The sequence below is a fragment of the Trichomycterus rosablanca genome, chromosome 2, assembly GCF_030014385.1.
Source record: "Trichomycterus rosablanca isolate fTriRos1 chromosome 2, fTriRos1.hap1, whole genome shotgun sequence".
Taxonomy (NCBI): Eukaryota; Metazoa; Chordata; class Actinopteri; order Siluriformes; family Trichomycteridae; genus Trichomycterus; species Trichomycterus rosablanca.
This window is the reverse complement of record NC_085989.1, coordinates 58,318,861-58,342,755: the sequence shown is the minus strand read 5'-3', so window position 1 is coordinate 58,342,755 and position 23,895 is coordinate 58,318,861. Positions and strand designations below refer to the sequence as shown.

At 39.2% G+C, this 23,895-nt stretch overlaps 2 pseudogenes; one reads left to right on the top strand and one right to left on the bottom strand.

The window, feature by feature from the left end:
• LOC134302895 (uncharacterized) overlaps window positions 1-23,895 on the bottom strand; it is a 657,104-nt pseudogene that overhangs the window by 373,574 nt on the left and 259,635 nt on the right.
• The window catches only part of LOC134300509 (zinc finger protein 585A-like), a 45,066-nt pseudogene continuing 22,779 nt past the window's right edge, over window positions 1,609-23,895 (top strand).

The following is a 23,895-nucleotide window of genomic DNA, read 5'->3' as shown; positions in this document are numbered from 1 at the left end:
TATAATGTTATAAATGTACTTTATTATTTATAATGTTATAAATGTATTTTATTATTTATAATGTTATAAATGTGTTTTATTATTTATAATGTTATAAATGTATTTTATTATTTATAATGTTATAAATGTATTTTATTATTTATAATGTTATAAATGTACTTTATTATTTATAATGTTATAAATGTATTTTATTATTTATAATGTTATAAATGTATTTTATTATTTATAATGTTATAAATGTATTTTATTATTTATAATGTTATAAATGTATTTTATTATTTATAATGGTATAAATGTATTTTATTATTTATAATGTTATAAATGTATTTTATTATTTATAATGTTATAAATGTGTTTTATTATTTATAATGTTATAAATGTATTTTATTATTTATAAAGTTATAAATGTATTTTATTATTTATAATGTTATAAATGTATTTTATTATTTATAATCTTATAAATGTATTTTATTATTTATAATGTTATAAATGTATTTTATTATTTATAATGTTATAAATGTATTTTATTATTTATAATCTTATAAATGTATTTTATTATTTATAATGTTATAAATGTATTTTATTATTTATAATGTTATAAATGTATTTTATTATTTATAATCTTATAAATGTATTTTATTATTTATAATGTTATAAATGTATTTTATTATTTATAATGTTATAAATGTATTTTATTATTTATAATGTTATAAATGTATTGTATTATTTATAATGTTATAAATGTATTTTATTATTTATAATGTTATAAATGTATTTTATTATTTATAATGTTATAAATGTATTTTATTATTTATAATGTTATAAATGTATTTTATTATTTATAATGTTATAAATGTATTTTATTATTTATAATGTTATAAATGTACTTTATTATTTATAATGTTATAAATGTATTTTATTATTTATAATGTTATAAATGTGTTTTATTATTTATAATGTTATAAATGTATTTTATTATTTATAATGTTATAAATGTATTTTATTATTTATAATGTTATAAATGTATTTTATTATTTATAATGTTATAAATGTATTTTATTATTTATAATGTTATAAATGTATTTTATTATTTATAATGTTATAAATGTACTTTATTATTTATAATATTATAAATGTATTTTATTATTTATAATGTTATAAATGTATTTTATTATTTATAATGTTATAAATGTACTTTATTATTTATAATATTATAAATGTATTTTATTATTTATAATGTTATAAATGTTGTTTATTATTTATAATGATATAAATGTATTTTATTATTTATAATGTTATAAATGTATTTTATTATTTTCTGCTTCAGAACTGAACAAGGATTTCTCCTGCTCCTCGTGTCCACGTTCCTCTACAACCCAAAATCACCTCCACAATCACATCAAGAGCTGCAACCATGATAAATATGATGCGCTGGTGAAGATTAAGACTGAACATGAGGATCTGACGCCCACCAGAAGCTCCAGTAATCAGCAAACGTCCTCTGGTACTGTCAGCATTAACACCTCTCTCAGTCCCACACAGGAAGAAGGAAACGTCTGCTCACAGTGTGGGAAGAGCTTCAGTACCCGGAAGTATCTAAAAAAACACCAGCGCATTCACACTGGAGAGAAACCTTATCAGTGCTCACAGTGTGGGAAGAGCTTCAGTACCCGGGGTGCTCTCAAAATACACCAGCGCATTCACACTGGAGAGAAATCGTATCAATGCTCACAGTGTGAAAAGAGTTTTCATACACAGGGTAATCTCAAAATACACCAGCGCATTCATACTGGAGAGAAACCATATCAGTGCTCTCAGTGTGGGAAGAGTTTAGCTCAACAGAGTACTCTCAAAAGACACCAGCGCATTCACACTAGAGAGAAACCGTATCAGTGCTCACAGTGTGGGAAGAGCTTCAGTACCCGGGGTACTGTCAAAGTACATCAGCGTATTCACACTGGAGAGAAACCTTATTCCTGCTTACAGTGTGGTAAGAGTTTTAATACACAGAGTCATCTCAAAGTACATCAGCGCATTCACACTGGAGAGAAACCATATCAGTGCTCACAGTGTGGGAAGAGTTTTAATACACCGGGTAATCTCAAAGAACACCAGCACATTCACGCCGGAGAGAAACCGTATCAGTGCTCACAGTGTGGAAAGTGTTATAATAGACAGGGTGATCTCACAAAACACCAGCGCATTCACACTGGAGAGAAACCGTATCAGTGCTCACAGTGTGGGAAGAGTTTTAATGAACAGAATGAGCTGAAAAAACACCAGCACGTTCACACTGGAGTGAAACCGTATCAGTGCTCAAAGTGTGGAAAGAGTTTTTATCATCAGAGCAGTTTTAAAACACACCAGCGCATTCATACAGGAGAGAAACCGTATCAGTGCTCACAGTGTGGAAAGAGTTTTAATACACGAGGTAATCTTAAAGAACACCAGCACATTCACGCTGGAGAGAAACCGTATCAGTGCTCACAGTGTGGAAAGAGCTTTAGTCAACAGAGTGCTCTCAAAACCCACCAGCGCATTCACACTGGAGAGAAACCGTATCAGTGCTTACATTGTGATAAGAGTTTTAATCAACTGGGTAATCTTAATGAACACCAGCGCATTCACATGCATTCACAGAAACTGTATCAGTGCTCACAGTGTGGGAAGAGTTTCAATCGTCAGAGTCATCTTAAAACACACCAGCGCATTCACACTGGAGAGAAACCACATCAGTGCTCACAGTGTGGGAAGAGTTTCAATGAACAGAGTGAACTAAAAAGACACCAGCACATTCACACTGGAGAGAAACCTTATCAGTGTGCACAATGTGGGAAGAGTTTTAATAGACAGGAATATCTAAGAAGACACAAGCGCATTCACATTTTACAGAAATGATGTTCACAGTGTGGGAACTGCTTTGCTTATTCATGAGCACTTAGACACAAGTGTGACACATCAGATTGTGCCAAACAAACTCAATTATAAAATATAAAATATAAATCCTCCCTGAGTGAGTGAGTGAGTTTTGGGGAAAAAAGGTTTGCAATTGAAAAAGCCTGATTTAAGTGAATGCTATCAGTTAATACTCTGCCCCACATCTCTGGAACTCTCTCCAAATCAAATCACTTTATTGTCACGTCACATTAACACAGGTGTGAAAGGTGAGTGAAATGCTTCAGTGCTCGCTCCTGACATTCGCAACATTGATTATTTCCTTCGTTTTAAAACATGCCGTACATTGTACTTCTTTAAATTTGGCACAAATGTTACTTATATAACTTTTTTTTCACACATTTTCATGGTGAAATTTATATAAATATATGTTTTCAGTTTGGTACAATCTGATGTTATTTATATACGGCGAGGAAAATTATTATTTCATACACTGCTGGTTTTGCAAGTTTTCCCACCTACAAAGAATGGAGAGGCCTGTAATTTTTATCATAGGTCACACTTCAACTGTGAGAGACAGAATCTAAAAAAAAAAGGTCCAGAGAATCACATTGTATGATTTTTAAATAATTAATTTGCATTTTATTGCATAAAATACATACTTGATCACCTACTAACCAGCAAGAATTCTGCCTCTCACAGACCTGTTAGTTTTTCTTTAAGAAGCTCCTCCTATTCTGCACTCATTACCTGTATTTATTGCACCTGTTTGAACTGTCTAAGGGCACCAGGGACAAATTTGGGGTCATGTATCGCAAGATTTTGGCCAACAACCTCCTTCCCTCAGCTTTGAAGATGGGTCGTGGCTGGGTCTTCCAGCATGACAATGACCCGAAACACACAGCCAGGGCAACAAAGGAGTGGCTCCGTAAGAAGAATATCAAGGTCCTGGAGTGACCTAGCCAGTCTCCAGACCTGAACCCAATAGAAAATCTTTGGAGGAAGCTGAAACTCAATGTTGCCCAGCGACAGCCCCGAAACCTGAAAGATCTGGAGAAGATCTGTATGGAGGAGTGGGCCAAAATCCCTGCTGCAGTGTGTGCAAACTACAGGAAACGTCTGACCTCTGTAAAGGTTTCTGTACCAAATATTAAGTCCTGTTTTTCCATTGTATCAAATACTCATTTCATGCAAATAAATTTTGTTTTTATTTATTTAAAAATCATACAATGTGATTTTTTGGCTTTTTTTTTTTTTTAGATTCTGTCTCTCACAGTTGAAGTGTAACCTATGATAAAAAAATACAGGCCTCTCCATTCTTTGTAGATGGGAAAACTTCGGCAGTGTATCAAATACTTATTTTCCTCACTGTATGTGATTTATGCATGCAGTACAAATGTTCTTTAGCTTTGTGTAGAGAATATTGGTATAACATCATTCCTAACACTATGGGTGTGTTCGAAAAACCTAGGGAGCTGCCTCAGTAGAGAGGATTCTAATGAGTCAATGACTTATAAGGCAGGTTATTCGAACACGTTACTTAGACAGTGATTACATCGGGTTTAGCATGTTGCCATTAAAACCAATGAATTGAAGTAGCACAGCACGCTAACGTCAATATAACACCTCCCTTCATGTACCGAAGGGACAAGTTTATACAAGTTAACAATCATTAGCTGAGTTCTTTTCTACGTTGGACAGATCATGGTCCCAGATTCAGGTCACTGGAATTCCAGATAAGTGTGTTTATATTTGGTTTGAGGGGAGTAAATCATCTCTGGTTTTTGAAAGTCGAGATTTGGGATTTCAGAGTGAAGGATGTTTGATTTGCATGTACAGAGAGGAAGAGTTGATTAAGGGTTTGTTCCTTCTTGTACCAGTGTCTGGTGTCCCTATTGTGTTTTCTACACTTAACACACTAACAAATGAACAACTATGCAATACAGTAAGTTCATGAACTTTCACGAATATGTTTTATAAAATTATTATTTCTCTGTTAACAGACTCACTCAACACATTTTCATAAACTGTAACAATCCATGATCTCAAAAGGAAAACATAGTGCCGCATTACCGCACATAAAATAGTTCCTTGGAACATAACAGTCCCTTACCCCCAGAAAGGTTGTAAAAAAAAAAAAAGTAAAAAAATCACTTGGGATGAAAGATCAGAGTCGATGCTTTATCCAACCATTTGTGGAATTTTCTGCCCTCCAGTAAACTGAACTTTTAAACTTTGCTAACATGCTAAAAGTTTAATTCCATGTGAAACACCTTAGTGTGAAACAGTGAAAGTCTCAATATTTAGTGATGCATCAATCCAAACCCATAATGTGCAACATGACATTAATGTCAAAGATGTAAAACATTATCAAACAGTGTAAACCCAAACAATCATGTTCTTTTAGTGTAGGATGTTATTATTATTATTTACCTGATTAGTGTCCAGTTTGAGGTTGCAGAATGATGAAGAGCTGATCTGTAAGGTTGTTTTTGATTTTTTACTTTTGCTATGTGTTGTATGGATTTGTATTGTTATAATCATTTATGTGTCATTTATGTATTTTGCTTGTTATTGCTTGTTTGTTAATAAAATATCTACATATTGAACCTTAATCCTCCGTCTCATTATTGATTCCTTAAAGCTTCTGTCCTGTTTTCAGATCAATAAAAACATGTTTAGCATTGATCGCTAACTGAAATTCTGTGCTCAGCTATAATGGGAATATTAACATTTACCTCAGTTCTGTTGGTACATTGTTAAAAAACTGCTTCATATTGCTAACATAATAATTGCCATTAGCATTGATCTAACTGAAATTCTGTATACAGCTACATGGAGAATATCAATATTTACCTCAGTTCTGATTGTACATTGTTAAACTACTTCATATTGCTAATATAACAACAATTAATGTTAGCATTGATTGCTAACTGAAATTCTGTGCTCAGCTACATCGAGAATATCAACATTTACCTCAGTTCTGTTTCTACATTGTTAAAAAAAATTTGTCATTTGTGTACAGTGAGAAGAGTAGTGGGGATAGTACACGACCCTGTGGAGCACCCGTACCTATGATTTGGGTCCCTGAGGAACTTTCCAGCCTCACCTGCTGTTTTCTGCCAGTAAGAAAAGGTGAGAGCAGCTATAAGGAAAATGAAGAGTAGAGAGGAGGAGGTGAGAGCAGCTATAAGGAGAATGAAGAGTAGAAGAGAAGAGGAGGTGAGAGCAGCTATAAGGAGAATGGAGAGTAGAGAGGAGGAGGTGAGAGCAGCTATAAGGAGAATGAAGAGTAGAAAGGAGGAGGTGAGAGCAGCTACAGTATAAGGAGGTAGAGATGAGGATGCTGTGATTGTAATTGGTAGTGACGAGGATGGAGAACATCAGGAAGGAGTTTATTATAATGATGGTGCAGGTGGGATGTTTTGAAGTTAGTGAGGTGAGAATGAGAATGTTTGAGCATGTGCAGAGGAGGGATGAGAGTTATAGAGGGAGAGGGGTACAGAGGATGGAACCGCCAGGCTGAAGGAGTGGAAGGCCAAAGAGGAGGTTTATGGATGTAGTGAGGGAGAACATGCAAACTAGCTTACTGTTTATTCCTGAATCCAAACATTACACAGAATAGAGAATCACCCCACTGGTCTCTGTAACACTGTAATACACAGGAAACAGTCAAACTCAGATTAACAGATTACAAAAGATATTAGAAAGAAAGAACAGAGTTAGAGAAACATGTTGGAAAACAAAACATGACATTAGAGAAACTGCTTAGAAGAACGTCTAGTACTGACTGTAGTCCTCTCTAAAGCTACCTGAGAGATACAGTATATATAATGTTAAAATAATTCAAAGTCCAAACATTTGAGTGGTTAACGAGAACGCTACTTTAAATGTCACACAAGCTCAGTGCAAAACACGAGCACGGAAACGGTACAAATCCGATCTCTTCCCTACACACTCGCTCCCTACGCCCTATAGTGCACTTAACATTCTTAAAGGGCCAGACAATATATTTTATAATTCACATTACACGACAGGTGAGACGTTCTTTTTTCTTAATATAGCGCTTTTATTTAGGAAAAAATAGTTCTTACATAGGCAGGAAAATCTATGGCAGACAAGAGTCAGAACAGCGGATTGGGCGTAACGTTATTATTACTGTTTGCTCCTTTTCTCAACACTTGTGCTCGATTTACACTGAAGATATATTTAGTAAATAAGTACATGTCCGCGCATGCACGCGCTTGTGTTCATTTCCGGTTGAACTGATAAAGAATTTTGATTTTGAAAAATTAAAAGACGAGCCGTTATTCAGTTTTTGCTTGTTAGCTCACAGCTAACGCTAGCCAGTGTGGCTCTTCACTAGTCTCTCTGTGTCATCACCTTACACATGAGCACCCCACAGCCAATCAGCGAGCTCCAACCGCCTACCCCTCCCACCCCTCCCTTACTGTGGATGCGCGCATGTCCTAAAGTCTCCGTTTTCAAGGTAAACCTGAAGCAGAAATTTGGCGCTTCACATTTAAAAAATACCGTCACCATTTTTGAATACCGCGGTATACGGTAATATCGTCATACCGCCCAACCCTAATTTGTACTTTAAAACTGTCCCAAAATCACACTATGAGTACAAGACTAAGTGTTTTTAATGACTGTATGGGTGGCACGTGATAACAATTTGTTTTGCTTTTTTTTTATTGTACTTCAAATATGGTCTGTATTCAACCAAATTAACACTTTACTCAAGTTTATCACATAACCTCAAATTTGCACAGTAAAATTTTTCAAAATCACAATGAGTACTAAAGTCAAAGTTGCTTTATTGTCAAAACTGCAATATGTACAGGACATACAGAGGATTGAAATTGCGTTACTCTCTGACCCATGGTGCAACATAAAACATTAATTAACAATAACCTAGAATAAAAGAATATAAAATAGAATAAGGATAAACACTCTCTGAAGCGCAAATATATATACACACTGACACAAATATGAAAATATAGAAGTAAGAATTACCACTTGAAGAATTTTAAAAATAGAAGTCCCAATATAAAAACACTAAAGTGGCAGTGCAGATTATGAAGTCTTTATTAAAAACCAGTTTAATTACGACGGCAGTGCAAAAACGATTATGTTACAGTGCCTTGCAAAAGTATTCGGCCCCCTTGAACTTTTCAACCTTTTGCCACATTTCAGGCTTCAAACATAACGATATGAAATTGTAATTTTTTGTGAAGAATCAACAACAAGTGGGACACAATCGTGAAGTGGAACGAAATTTATTGGATATTTTAAACTTTTTTTAGAAATAAAAAACTAAAAAGTGGGGCGTGCAATATTATTCAGCCCCTTTACTTTCAGTGCAGCAAACTCACTCCAGAAGTTCAGTGAGGATTTCTGAATGATCCAATGTTGACCTAAATGACTGATGGTGATAAATAGAATCCACCTGTGTGTAATCAAGTCTCCGTATAAATGCACCTGCTCTGTGATAGTCTCAGAGTTCTGTTTAAAGCGCAGAGAGCATCATGAAGACCAAGGAACACACCAGGCAGGTCCGAGATACTGTTGTGGAGAAGTTTAAAGCCGGATTTGGATACAAAAAGATTTCCCAAGCTTTAAACATCTCAAGGAGCACTGTGCAAGCGATCATATTGAAATGAAAGGAGTATCAGACCACTGCAAATCTACCAAGACCCGGCCGTCCCTCTAAACTTTCAGCTCAAACAAGGAGAAGACTGATCAGAGATGCAGCCAAGAGGCCCATGATCACTCTGAATGAACTGCAGAGATCTACAGCTGAGGTGGGAGACTCTGTCCATAGGACACAATCAGTCGTACACTGCACAAATCTGGCCTTTATGGAAGAGTGGCAAGAAGAAAGCCATTTCTCAAAGATATCCATAAAAAGTCACCTGGGAGACACACCAAACATGTGGAAGAAGGTGCTCTGGTCAGATGAAACCAAAATTGAGCTTTTTGGCCACAATGCAAAACGTTATGTTTGGCGTAAAAGCAACACAGCTCATCACCCTGAACACACCATCCCCACTGTCAAACATGGTGGTGGCAGCATCATGGTTTGGGCCTGCTTTTCTTCAGCAGGGACAGGGAAGATGGTTAAAATTGATGGGAAGATGGATGGAGCCAAATACAGGACCATTCTGGAAGAAAACCTGTTGCAGTCTGCAAAAGACCTGAGACTGGGACGGAGATTTATCTTCCAACGAGACAATGAACCAAAACATAAAGCAAAATCTACAATGGAATGGTTCACAAATAAACGTATCCAGGTGTTAGAATGGCCAAGTCAAAGTCCAGACCTGAATCCCATCGAGAATCTGTGGAAAGAGCTGAAAACTGCTGTTCACAAACGCTCTCCATCCAACCTCACTGAGCTCGAGCTGTTTTGCAAGGAAGAATGGGCAAAAATTTCTGTCTCTCGATGTGCAAAACTGATAGAGACATACCCCAAGCGACTTGCAGCTGTAATCGCAGCAAAAGGTGGCGCTACAAAGTATTAACGCAAGGGGGCTGAATAATATTGCACGCCCCACTTTTCAGTTTTTTATTTCTAAAAAAAGTTTAAAATATCCAATAAATTTCGTTCCACTTCACGATTGTGTCCCACTTGTTGTTGATTCTTCACAAAAAATTACAATTTCATATCGTTATGTTTGAAGCCTGAAATGTGGCAAAAGGTTGAAAAGTTCAAGGGGGCCGAATACTTTTGCAAGGCACTGTATATTGTAGATTAAAGTGATATGTGCGTTGAAAAGATAAATGGGGATGTAAGTTATGGTATTGATGGGGGGGTGGGGGGGGTTAGGTTCGTGAGAGGGGGGGCAGAACAGGAAGCGAGTTGAGGATCCTGACCGCCTGGTGGATGGTGCTGTCCCTCAGTCGGCTGGTCTTGGCCCGGAGACTCCGCAGTCTCCTTCCTGATGGCAGCAGACTGAAGAAGCTGTGCAGTGGGTGGGTGGAATCACCTGCCATGCAGAGGGCTTTTCGGGTGAGGCGGGTGTTGTGAAGTTCGTGGAGGGTGGGGAGAGAGGTGCCAATGATCTTCTCAGCTGCTCTCACGATGCGTTGGAGGGTCTTGCGACAGGACGCGGTGCAGGCGCCGTACCACACAGTAATGCAGCTGGTCAGGACACTCTCGATGGTACCTCTGTAAAAGGTACACATGATGGGGGCTGGAGCTCTGGCTCTTCTCAGCTTGCGGAGGAAGTAGAGACGTTGATGAGCCCTCCTGGCTAAAGATGTTGTGTTATTAGTCCAGGAGAGGTCCTCAGTGATGTGCACTCCCAAGAACTTGGTGCTGCTCACCCTTTCCACAGCAGCACCGTTGATGGTCAGAGGAGCATGTTGTGTGCATGATCTTCTGAAATCCACAACAATCTCTTTCGTTTTTTCAACGTTTAAGGAAAGATTGTTGTGTTTGCACCACTGGGACAGTTGACTCACCTCACTCCTGTAGTTTGTCTCGTCATTGTTCTTTATGAGACCCACCACAGTCGTGTCGTCCGCGAACTTTATGAAGAGGTTGGAGCTGTGCAATGGTGTGCAGTCGTGGGTCAGCAAAGTGAATAGGAGAGGGCTCAGCACACATCCTTGGGGAGCCCCCGTGTTCAGAGTGATGGTGTTGGATGTGTTACTGCCGACCCGTACTGCCTGTGGTCTTCCAGTTAGGAAGTCTAACAGCCAGTTGCACAGTGAGGTGTTCAGCCCCAGCCTGTCAAGTTTGAGAATGAGCTGTTGGGGGATGATCGTATTGAATGCAGAGTTGAAGTCTATAAATAGCATTCGTACATACGAGTCTTTAGAGTCCAGATGAGTAAGGGCTGAGTGGAGGACAGTGGAGATGGCGTCATCAGTCGATCGATTTGACCGATATGCAAACTGAAAGGGGTCCAAAGAGGGGGGAAGGACCGATTTGATGTGTTGCATGACTAGCCGTTCGAAACACTTCATGAGGATGAAGAACTAAGTGTTCTTCATGATTACATGTGTGGCTCTTGATAACAATTTAATTGGCTATTTTAAATGATGTTTAAAAGTGGTGTAAACACAACCAAATTACATTTTACACAACTTTGTCATCCCATTATTTGAAATTCCTACAGTAAAAATGTCCCAAAATCACACCATCAGAATCAAAATCAGGCTTTATTGGCCAAGTATGCTCACACATACAATAGATTTATTTTTGGTTATACAGATGCTTGCAGTGCAATGAGTACAAGACTAAGACATAAGTGCATGGGTGGAATTTGATAATTTGATTTGTTAATTTTATTGATATTTAAAATAACCACTTTGTCTTTTCCTGCTGCTCTTTCTTTTGAACACCTGGCTTTCAAGTTGTCAGGGCCTACTCCTCTGGTCACTGCTGTAGTTTATCGTCCGCCAAAGCCAAACGCTTCCTTTCTCTCTGATTTTTCAGATTTTTTAACCCAGCTTAGTGCCCTCTCATCCTCTGTACTGCTTATGGGTGATTTTAACATCCATATTGATGACAACAACTGTAAATTTGCCAGGGAATTTTTGGAATTGTTACAGTGTTTTAATTTCACACAACATATACATTTTCCAACTCATAAAAAAGGTCATACTCTTGACCTTGTCTGCTCTACTGGTGTCCTAGTTCATCAGCCGTCCAGCCATGACCTTACTGTCTCTGATCATTTGACAATCATCATGGACATTGAGGTCACTAGGCCCATCACTAGAGCTAAACGTAAAATATCCTTCAGGAATCTTCAATATATCTCTCCCTCTGCTTTCTCAGATTCTCTTGTTAAAAAGATGTCTGTCTGTCCTGTACTGTCTAGTAATTCATCTGACCTTGTCGATTACTATAATGACATACTCGCCTCATGTCTTGATGAGCTGGCTCCTTTGAGAACCAAATTTGTTTCATTTAGTCATTCCGCACCATGGTACACAATTGAGCTTCACCAAATGAAATCCCGTAAACGCCAGCTTGAAAGACTTTATAAGAAAACCGGTCTAACAGTACATTATCAGATTTATTCTGATTATCTTCAACATTACAAAGACGCTCTTACGGCAGCCCGATCCACTTACTATTCCGAACTCATACATGCTGGATCAACAAATCCTAAGACTCTCTTTTCCACAATAAATAAACTTCTCAAACCAATTGACAATACTACCAATTCCTTTACAGTTGACAAGTGTAACTCTTACCTCTCATTTTTTCAAACAAAAGTTGAGAATATCCACAATTTTCTGACAGTTTCCCCTGTCATCTCTGTTTCTCCGCCTATCTCATCTCAATTTATTACCCAGCCTCTGTCTCAGTTCTCACCTGTGTCTCTTTTGGACCTATCTGAGATCTTAACAGGGATGCGAAGCTCCACTTGTGTTTTGGATCCTGCTCCATCAAAACTTGTTAAGGGTTGTTTTCCAGTTATCTCATCACTTATCACAGAGATAATCAATTCCTCTTTTAGTTCTGGCTCAGTCCCTCAATCACTCAAATTGGCTGCTGTTACTCCCATACTTAAAAAACCTGGACTTGACTCTAACATTATGAGTAACTTTCGGCCCATTTCCAATCTTCCATTTCTGTCGAAAATACTGGAACGTGTTGTTGCCTCACAGCTCAAAGATCACCTAAATTCCAATAATCTATTTGAATCATTTCAGTCTGGTTTCCGCCCCCAGCACAGCACTGAGTCAGCCCTCCTCAAAGTCACAAATGACCTTCTTCTTTCCTCAGACTCTGGACAAATTAATATTCTCGTCCTCCTTGATCTTACTGCAGCTTTTGACACCATTAATCACTCCATTCTTCTGTCCCGCCTTGAATCCTCTGTCAACATCACTGGTACTGCCCTTTTGTGGTTAAGGTCATATCTCATAAACAGACAACAGTTTGTTAATATCAACAATTGTAGTTCTGCCATTGCTCCACTGTCCCAAGGCGTTCCCCAAGGCTCAGTGTTAGGTCCCCTTTTGTTTATTCTTTATATGCTCCCCCTTGGTGACATCATACGTCGGCATGGTTTACATTTCCACTGCTATGCTGATGATATTCAGCTTTACATCTCCTCCAAATCCATTAATACTGAACTTCACTCCACTCTGACAAATTGCATCACTGAAATGAAATTGTGGATGAAAGCTAATTTCCTCAAATTAAACTGTGAAAAATCAGATATGATCATCGTAGGTCCTACAACCCTGGCAAAAACCACAAAAAATTTTCAAATTACCATTGATAATGACACTTTGTCTCCGTCTTCTAACATCCGAAATCTTGGTGTAATTTTTGATAGCAACCTCTCTTTTGACCGCCATGTAAATCACATCACCAAAACTGCTTTCTTTCATCTAAAAAACATAGCACGTCTACGTCCATCACTCTCCTTTTCTGCCGCCGAAACCTTGATTCATGCTTTTATTACATCCAGAATTGATTATTGCAATAGCATCCTTTATGGTACATCTAACAAAATCCTAAAAAAACTTCAGTATATCCAGAATTCAGCTGCTCGCCTCCTTACTCATACTCGCTCCCGTGATCATATTACACCTGTTCTACAAAAACTTCATTGGCTTCCCGTTGCTCAACGCATTCAATTCAAAATTCTTCTATTCACTCACAAAGCTCTCCATAATCAGGCCCCATCCTACCTCACCGACCTGCTCCATCAGCACATTCCCTCCCGTAGCCTTCGCTCTTCTGAGGCTAACCTACTGTCCATACCCTCTAGGACCAAGCACCGGACCTGGGGTGACAGGGCCTTTTCCATAGCTGCTCCATCTTTATGGAATGCTCTCCCCAAACACCTACGAGATTGTCCTGACCTGTCCAAATTCAAGTCACTTCTCAAAACTCATCTATTCAGAGTGGCATTTAACTTGTAACAACACAAAATAAATGCTTTTATTTTTGCTATTCTTTTTAATAGTTTTTATACTTAGATCACGACAGAAATGTGAAGTCCTAGATCCTAAAACTTGTAAAGTTTTCAGTTTCCTGATTGCATGTAAATCTGTCCTGTTTCTGTCTAATTTTAAGAAATTGTTCTATATTTGTTGTTCTCTTTCATAATTTAGCTAATTTTTAATGAACTGTCTTATGCTGCTCTCTTTGTTTTTATCTTAATTATTCTTGATGTTGATGTACTATTTTGATTTTGTACTATGATTTGTATGGTGTATGTACGTATTTGTTTTGATTATTTGTCTTATGTAAAGCGTCTTTGAGTATCTTGAAAAGCGCTATATAAATAAAATGTATTATTATTATTATTATATTTAAAGAGTGGTCTGTACACAACCAAATAGAATCACACTATGAGTACTAGACCAAGTGTTCTTTATGACTTTATGGGTGGCTCTTGATAACAATTTGATTAGCTATTTTTATTATTCTTTAAATGTGGTCTAATGCACTACTATTCATTATACACCAATATTTATTTGCTAAATTTCACGTTAAAATCGAAACATATTTAATGTAACTGAACTTTTTCACACGCCACACGTGTGTTTTGTTTTCCTTAGTTAATTTCAGTCACTCAGAGCAAAATGTGATGCTGGTGGAGGAAAACGTTTCCTGACTCGCTTCTCCAAAACACCCCAAAGTGGCTCAATAATATTTAGATCTGGTGACTGTGCAGGCCATGGGAGATGTTCAACTTCACTTTCATGTTCATCAAACCAATCTTTCACCAGTCTTGCTGTGTGTATTGGTGCATTGTCATCCTGATACACGGCACCGCCTTCAGGATACAATGTTTGAACCATTGGATGCACATGGTCCTCCAGAATGGTTCGGTAGTCCTTGGCAGTGACGCGCCCATCTAGCACAAGTATTGGGCCAAGGGAATGCCATGATATGGCAGCCCAAACCATCACTGATCCACCCCCATGCTTCACTCTGGGCATGCAACAGTCTGGGTGGTACGCTTCTTTGGGGCTTCTCCACACCGTAACTCTCCCGGATGTGGGGAAAACAGTACTGTGCTCTTACCCTGCTAATTGAACCTTCACACTCTGCTCTTACTGGTGCAATGTGCAATTAATGAAGATTGGCCACCAGACTGGTCCAATTTAGCCATGAAACCTCCCACACGTCAGCTTCCTTCTGGGATGACGACCATGCAGACCGAGTTGATGCAGTGTGCGGCGTATGGTCTGAGCACTGACAGGCTGACCTCCCACGTCTTCAACCTCTGCAGCAATGCTGGCAGCACTCATGTCTATTTTTTAAAGCCAACCTCTGGATATGACGCCGAACACGTGGACTCAACCTCTTTGGTCGACCCTGGCAAAGCCTGTTCCGAGTGGAACCTGTCCTGGAAAACCGCTGTATGACCTTGGCCACCATGCTGTAGCTCAGTTTCAGGGTGTTAGCAATCTTCTTGTAGCCCAGGCCATCTTTGTGGAGAGCAACAATTCTATTTCTCACATCCTCAGAGAGTTCTTTGCCATGAGGTGCCATGTTGAATATCCAGTGGCCAGTATGAGAGAATTGTACCCAAAACACCAAATTTAACAGCCCTGCTCTCCATTTACACCTGGGACCTTGACACATGACACCAGGGAGGGACATCGACACATTTGGGCACAATTTGGACATGTTCACTGTGGGGTGTACTCACTTATGTTGCAGCTATTTAGACATTAATGGCTGTGTGTTGAGTTATTTTCAGAAGACAGTAAATCTACACTGCTATACAAGCTGTACACTGACTACTCTAAGTTATATCCAAGTTTCATGTCTATACCCTGATAGCACATATACATCTCAGAGACGTCTGTTGGATGTAACCCAGTTGGTCTGGAATACGTATTTAATAGAGCGTTTGCTCATCTGCAATACGTCTCTGATACGTCGCTGGTGGGTCGTGGAAGATCTTCAGCTGCTGCGTTCCAGATTAATCTTACTACGTCATCATCATGCCTGCGTCTCAGAGACGCTTATGAGAGCTATCCGAGACCATCTAATAGAGCGCTTATTCATCTGTAATACATCTCCTAAATATCAGGCCTGGATGCTGAAATTGCGTTCACACGCTGCATTCCAGACTTATGTGTACAGTATAGCTAAAATACAGCGTCTGAATGTAATTGAACGTGTGTGTGTGTGTGTGTGTGTGTGTGCTCTCCCCTCTCATGTACTGCTTTAATAATAATAATAATAATAATAATAATAATAAGAAGAAGAAGAATAGATAATACAGATAATATATCTATAAACAACAGACATTATAATCAGGGGTAGTAACATTCTTATTTATTATTGTTCCTTATATTATAATTATACATTATATTAATAATAATTACGATGAACACAAATAACAAAACAAAAATAGCAATTAACTACTAAATAAAATGTAATTTAAAGTCTCCTTCCTGGTGCCAGCCGCAAGTAATCTTTTAAGCAGTTCTCCGCTTCTGCTACAGTCTGCGCTGGCAGCACTGGATTTTTCATCGCGGCAGCTGTGTGAGAAACAAACAGTATTAAAAGAGTCACAAAATAAGCGCTACACTTATGCTATATTAAAGTGGATAAATGGCGCTGTATGTAAGCAAAACGTAGCCTAATCTGACAAAAGGGCATGGTTTTAAACATGACGTTGCTGTCGGGGTCTTCTTTATTTGAATTTGAGCTTTTATTGATTTTTTTTAAGATTAAAAGGGACATTGAAGGTTAAATTTGCTGAAAGCTTTATCCCATTTGAAGTAAAGTCGATTTTTTTTACAAATTACACAAATTGTATCCTATGTGCTTTGACAACACGTGAAAACCACATGACCAATAGGCGGCAGTAAAACACTGTGATTGGCCTGTAGCGAAAAAACCCCTGAGGAGGATGACATGTGGCGGAGGTCAGCTTTCTAAACTAAATGAATAATTAAATAAATGTGACTTATCAATGTGTTTATCATTACAGTTTAGGTATATGAATATGTGAGTTGTTAGGTTTTTAACATAACATCATTATTAAACATAAATTCAATATGGGAAGTTTTACGGCACTGTCCAAGTTTTACGACATCCAGGCCGCATGGTCTATTGTTCAAAATGGCGCCGTGACCCGGATCCCCCCCCCTGACTCATACCGAAGGGGGGAGGCGGAGCCCGGGGCTTTTTAGCACATTTCATTGGCTCCAACAGCAGCGGCGGAGGAGGAGCCTAGACTAGTTTAAAAAAGGATGGCGGGCTCAGGTCTTACTCTTGCTTTTGTGGTTGTGTGTCTAGACTGCAGGAGAAAAGAGCGCTGTTCAGCTTAGCTCTGGCATATATTCACAGATCATTTTTACACTTAATAAAGTGTTTTGTAGAGTACTTTCTGGACTTCCCGACTGCTTTCTTCAGGACCTCGTGAACCAAAAGATTCATCCTAACAAATGGTAGCAGAGGATATGGTTCGTAGAGGTCTGAGAATTGCATCAGAATTAATTCAGCTGACTGAGCTAAAGACCGGAGGTTCTGAGGATATTTTGTACTCGATACAAGGCGCGCCTACAAGGTAAACAGATGTTCTCTGAATATATTAGATGCATTTATTATTTAGCGTATTGAGTATGAAATTGAATCTCAGAATCCGTAAGTGTCTGATTAAATTACTAAAGTATCATTAGATAGTTTAAAACTGTGAATATATGCCGAAGCTAAAAATGTATGTTTCCTGATGGCTGAGGTTGAACCAGACCGGTTAAAATAAATGCTAAAGGGTGCCATTGTGTATGGAACACTATTGGAGGGAAAGGGGAGTCTGACTGTTATGGAAGCGGGACTCGTCTAATTCGAATTGTTCTACATTTTAATTAGCCTGTCTGTTATGGAAGCGGGGCGTGATTAATTTGATAGTTCTAAATTATAACGAATTTGTCTGTTATGGAAGCGGAATTCGTAATTCGTGTGGGAAATCTTGAAAGAATCTGTCAGGTGCTGGAAACGGGATTCGATCAATAAGATTGTCCTATATACGGACTTGTCTGTTATGGAAGCGGAGTGCCGTTTAATCTTGAAAGAATCTGCCGGTGCTGGGAACGAGATTTGATCAATAAGATTATTCTAAATTCGGACTTGTCTGTTATGGAAGCGGGGTTCGGTTAATTAGACTACTAAATTCTAAATTCGGTTCGAAAATAGTACATCGGGAGTTTGTTTGTCAGTGTTTCTGTGTGTATTTGTATGTAACCTTTTGTTTGTCCGCCATCTGGCACACGTGGTTCCTTTGTCCGCCGGCGCCATTTTAGCTCTGGCAGCGCAGTGTGTTCTTTTGTCTGTCGGCGCCATTTTGACTTGGGAATGCAGCGTGGTCTCCCGTCTATCGGCCATTTTGGACCAGAGAACGCAGCGTGTTTTCTGTCTGTCCGCCATTTTGGCTCTGAGTTGCGCAGCGTGGTTTCTTTTGTTCGGCGGTCATTTTGGACCAGAGAGCGCAGCGTGGTTTTCTGTCTCCGCCATTTTGGCTCTGAATGGGCAACGTGTTTCTGTCCGTCGGCCATTTTGGTTCTATGTGCGCAGCTTGCCGTATCTCTTGTCCATCGGCTATCTTTGTCTTTGTACGCCTGGATTGGGTAAGTGCTGCAGTTAATTTTATAATCTAATTTATTTTTATAATCTTAAGATAACTGTGAGTTAAGACAAGTATTTGTTATGGTACCTTACTAAGTGTGTTTTAAGGTAGGTAGCGTTCTTCAACTTTAAGGTGCTTAAACTAGGAAAGGGGGCACTTAGAGTAGAATTCATCCATGCATGAAAAGTATTACCCCTCTCCACTGAGAGGAGTAAGACATTTTCACAAATAGTTAAGGAAAATCTCCTTAATCAGAGTGGTTATAGTGGATAAGATTAAAATTTTTGACTAACCCAGCGCTTGTTAATCGTGTTAGGAGCTTTGCATGTATTGTTGAGAGATTGTTATATTGTTTTTTGTTTTTTTGTTTTAATGTGTGGGGCAATGCTGGACAATAATTCGACATCAATATGTCGCAAGTGGAGAATGTTTCAATAGCGGGGATATGATTTTAAACAAATTCGATCAATACACATACATACACGAAGCCAGTGCTTAGTGTTACCGCTCTGATCGCACTGGTTACTGTAACAAAGTAGTTTTTAAAGCACATTACACAGACTGTAATTTTGCTTTTACTTGAGTATGTTTTGTATTAGTAATTGCTACATTTTAAATAACATCTGTTACTGAACAATATAAAAACGGTAAAGAAATCGCGGCTGGGGAACTGCTGCAGTAAATTTTACGACGGGGAGTCGATTCGTTTGTCTCGGTTCCTTTTAAAGAGCCGCGTATTTACATGGCGACTCCCGGAAGAGTCGATTCCTTTGTTTCGGTTAGAAGAGCCGGTTCATAGATTCGAATCATTTTGCGACACATCGCTAGTGGTTATACAGTTTGAAAAAGTTTTGTCATTTGAAATGACGCATTACACATCCCTAACTGTTTTAAGTGTTGCATCAACATGCTTCTTTTATTGCATTTGAGTTAAGGACAACGTTTCTTCTATTACATTTGAATTAAAAACTACTGTTGAGGTTTGTATCCACTCCCGTTTACATTACACAGAGGAGACCCCCTGCTGTTTACTCGGTGAGTACATGTTAAATGAGTTACTTTCTACTTTTTACTTGAGTAGGTTTTTAGAGTAGTAACTTTACTTGTAATTAAGTAAAGATTAATTAAAGTAATAGTACTTTTACTTGAATACACTTTTTGGTACTCTTTCCACCTCTGATTAAGACATGTGTTGATATATTAGATTATATACTGTCAAAGCTTGTGTTTATTTGTGAGTGATGTCGTGTTTTTCTCTGTGTACAAATGCTGAATACAAGTAAAAGGTAAAAGCTAATATGTTACTGTTTCTAAAATATTGTGTAGTTGTAAAGAGTGAGATTTCATAGACTGTTGCAGGGTTCAGAAGTTTACAGGATACAAAGTCAACAAAGCCAAACTGCAGATATGCCGACCTGTCGTGACATTTCTAGGATGGAGGGTTTCCAGCAAGGGTCAATACCTGACTGCGGACACCAGAGGTTGCATCCTGAATCACCCGAAGCCAACTACCGTGAGTCACCTTCTGTCTTTTCTTGGCTTGACAGGTTATTCCAGGAACTACATCCCTAATTACTCAGGCGTGGTTGCACCTTTGAGGGCTGAAATTACAAGGTTAGGTCAAAGAAACCTAACAACCTAAGTAGAGTTGGCCAAGCCCCTTGAGGCTGCTTTTATTGAATTAAAACAGCAACTGACCTTAGCCAGTGACCTACAACAACCGAAATACTCTGACCCTTTCTATTTGGATGTTTCTGAAAAGAATGGCATTATAAATGCAGTTCTTTTTCAGAAAAGGGGGGAGTGGAGAGCTGTACCCTTGTACCATAGCTTAAACAGCACATTTGGTCATGTCATCCTCTTATTGTCAATACAAGTCATGGTGTGACTGCATTTTTGATTTCCACAGCCTTTACCCTGTCAAGAGCGAGAAAAGACAGAATCAATAGTATTCTCACTCAACCTCATATCTCATACACTACAGGGAAGATGGTGAACATCAGGACTATATTACTCTATCTATTTTTTCTGGGCCTGATAGGAATCCTGAAATGGAAATGTTTGTGAAAGGATTTGCATCCAGAGATGCTGCAACAGACAGGAAACAAGTGGGCTTAGTTAAAATTTTAGCAAATGATACTTTGTGTCATTGTCGCTCCTATTCAATTTATTGGCTTAAACTGTTGAACTACATGCTCTAATAACAGCCCCTAGACTGGCATGTTTATGAACTAAACTTTCACATATGGAATCGAACAATTGGTTGTATTTGGTGGGAGAGTGTCTTGTTTTGACTAATTTAAATTTGGAAATCGCCCACCATACCTTGTTGCACAACTTGTGGATGCAATTCTGCTGCCCAAACAGAGAGCCATTTTGTAAATTGTGCATATTCTAAAGTTTTGTTCCAATTTTACAGGACAATGCCAGAGGTGAAACGGCCGACAAAGCTGTTGTACACCTTCCACTGCTCACTAACGACATTATTTGTTTACAGGTCCAGCTAACACCAGACTTTGATTGAACTAACTTTAAAATTCTGTGCTTTCCAACAGGATAATAGTAGACAGTTAACTAAGTGGAGCTATTTAAGTAGAGTTTAATGTGATTCAAGAAAGCCAAAGTGGATCAAAGCGCTGGTGATGATGAGCATGAGGGATTGGCTGACTAGGAGCAGGAGATGGTCATGTGAGAGTCTGTTGGATTGTGGGAAATGGAGTCTGTATTGTTAGAAGCAGGAGGTGTGTTAGTACCAGTGACCAAAAGTTGGGGAAAAAATCTGAATGAATAAATAATATAAGTCAGGGGTTCGTGGGACTGATGGAAGTTGATATAGCAGAGCTGTTGTTATTTTAAGTATGGCAGAGTAAATAATAAATAGTGGATTGGTGATTTTGTATTGGGAAAAATGTGATTTAGAAAATTTGAAGGCTCTCTAGCATGCGGCGATGATGAAGTAGAATAAGTGTAGAAAATGTTAGATGTAATGTGTATGCACCGTCTGCTCTGATCAGTTTGAACTGTTTGAAGTGGAATTTTATATAGCAGGAAGGGTTAATGCAGTATGAGAGACAAATAATGAAGTATATGTTTGTTTCCAGGGGATCACTGTCGATTGCCCTGAAGTATATGTTTGTTTCCATAGGACCATTGTCGGTCGCTGTGAAGTAATTGTTTGTTTCCAGGGGATCACTGTCGATTGCCCTGAAGTATATGTTTGTTTCCATAGGGCCATTGTCGGTCGCGGTGAAGTAATTGTTTGTTTCCAGGGGATCACTGTCGATTGCCCTGAAGTATATGTTTGTTTCCATAGGACCATTGTCGGTCGCTGTGAAGTATATGTTTGTTTCCAGGGGATCACTGTCGATTGCCCTGAAGTATATGTTTGTTTCCATAGGGCCATTGTCGGTCGCGGTGAAGTAATTGTTTGTTTCCAGGGGATCACTGTCGATTGCCCTGAAGTATATGTTTGTTTCCATAGGACCATTGTCGGTCGCTGTGAAGTAATTGTTTGTTTCCAGGGGATCACTGTCGATTGCCCTGAAGTATATGTTTGTTTCCATAGGGCCATTGTCGGTCGCGGTGAAGTAATTGTTTGTTTCCAGGGGATCACTGTCGATTGCCCTGAAGTATATGTTTGTTTCCATAGGGCCATTGTCGGTCGCGGTGAAGTAATTGTTTGTTTCCAGGGGATCACTGTCGATTGCCCTGAAGTATATGTTTGTTTCCATAGGGCCATTGTCGGTCGCGGTGAAGTAATTGTTTGTTTCCAGTAGACACTGTTGTTGTACTGAGGTTTATGTTCTTTTGTCTGAGTTGTGCCAGCGAATGTTAAAAGAATACTCGTATTCTTCGACTAGGCAGGAATCTTCTGTTCTAGGGTGTGTCTCGTTAAAACCAGTTTGTCTTTTTCTTAATACGTGTTACAGGTTTTGCTCGAAAGGTTGTTTAAAGCGGTCTAAAATGTCTAATTTAACACATAGAGAATTGAAACAAGTAATTGTTAAGCGACTGGTGGAAACCTCCTCTGTCAAAGAGAAGGCGAAAACAGGCGCAAAAGTTGAGGAACTGAGTTGGACAGAGGTTGGTCTCTATCCACTGGAAACTAAAGCCCCACCTGGATCTGAACAACGTATTAAAAATTTTCTAAAATTATCTAAAACATAAAGTTGACAAATGTAAATGGGAATTATACAGGCAGCCAGCTGAATGCACAAAATTCAGTAGGGCGGATTTAGTATGGTTGTGTGGAGATATGAGAATCCGGCGAAGATTGCATGGGAATTGGTCTGGTGAGTGTGTGTTGGTCTTTCTGATTATGCCTTTTAGAATTTACAAGCAACACGGAGTGGAGGATGCCGCGGACGTCCTGACCAATCACCACAGCCATCGAAGAGACACCCGAGAGGTCAAACCTGGCGGATCCTTTGACAAGACCGTGTGGATTGATGGTATAGGGGTCCCAAGGGGGGTCCCAGATGAATTTAAGGCTGGGAACCAGATTGCTGCAGGGTTTGAAAGTGCACTCTTTTGGTGGGTAACTATCAATAAGAATGTAGACTGGGTAAACTATCTCTATTACAATCAGCAGAGATTTGTTAATTTCAGTGTTCAGGCCATTGAGGGACTGAGAGACCAGCTAGACCAGACTTCACTTATGACCTTACAGAATAGAATGGCATTAGACATGTTGTTAGCAGAGAAAGGTGGAGTTTGCCAGATTGTGGGGTCATCGTGTTGCACCTTCATCCCCAATAATACTGCACCCGAGGGTAGTGTGACACGAGCTTTGGAAGGATTAAGGGCTTTGTCACGATAATATCCCTGAATTTTCCTTCCAAACAATGAATGGGTGTCTGTCCCTAAACCACTGAATGAACTGCCAAAGGCAGCTCACTAGCGGCCCTGACGCTAACCTTCCTTACTCGCCGGCGCCACATTGGTGTCAGAAGTGGGATCGTGGTGTTTGGGTGGCTCTGATGGTTTGGTGAGCCAATATGCCCGGTCTGTCTGAGTGCGCTAGCCCAGGTGGCTGTAGGGGCAGGGTGCCCGGTCCAGCAGTGGGTGGAAGAGCGACTCGGCAGTGTAATGGGGTGCGGTCCGGACATGGAGCCACCCAGTGGACGCTGGTGAGTGGGTCACCGGGACGGTTGACCATTAGGGAGGGGGCAGTGTAGCGTCGCTACTGGGGGCCGGCACAGGCTTTACCCAGAAAGCCTTGCGGCAGTGGTGTCTAAGCTCACCGTGGCCGTGTATCCCGATGTTGGGAGTGGGGTGGCTGCGGTGAGGGCTGGGTAAGTAGCTTATATGTTTGTCTGTTGTATGATTGTATGTGGGTATGAATGGGTTAAGTGGCTAGAAGGGATGTTTGGGCCATGGAAGGAAGTTATTGCGAGTTTGGTGATGTCAGCATGCGTGGGATTGG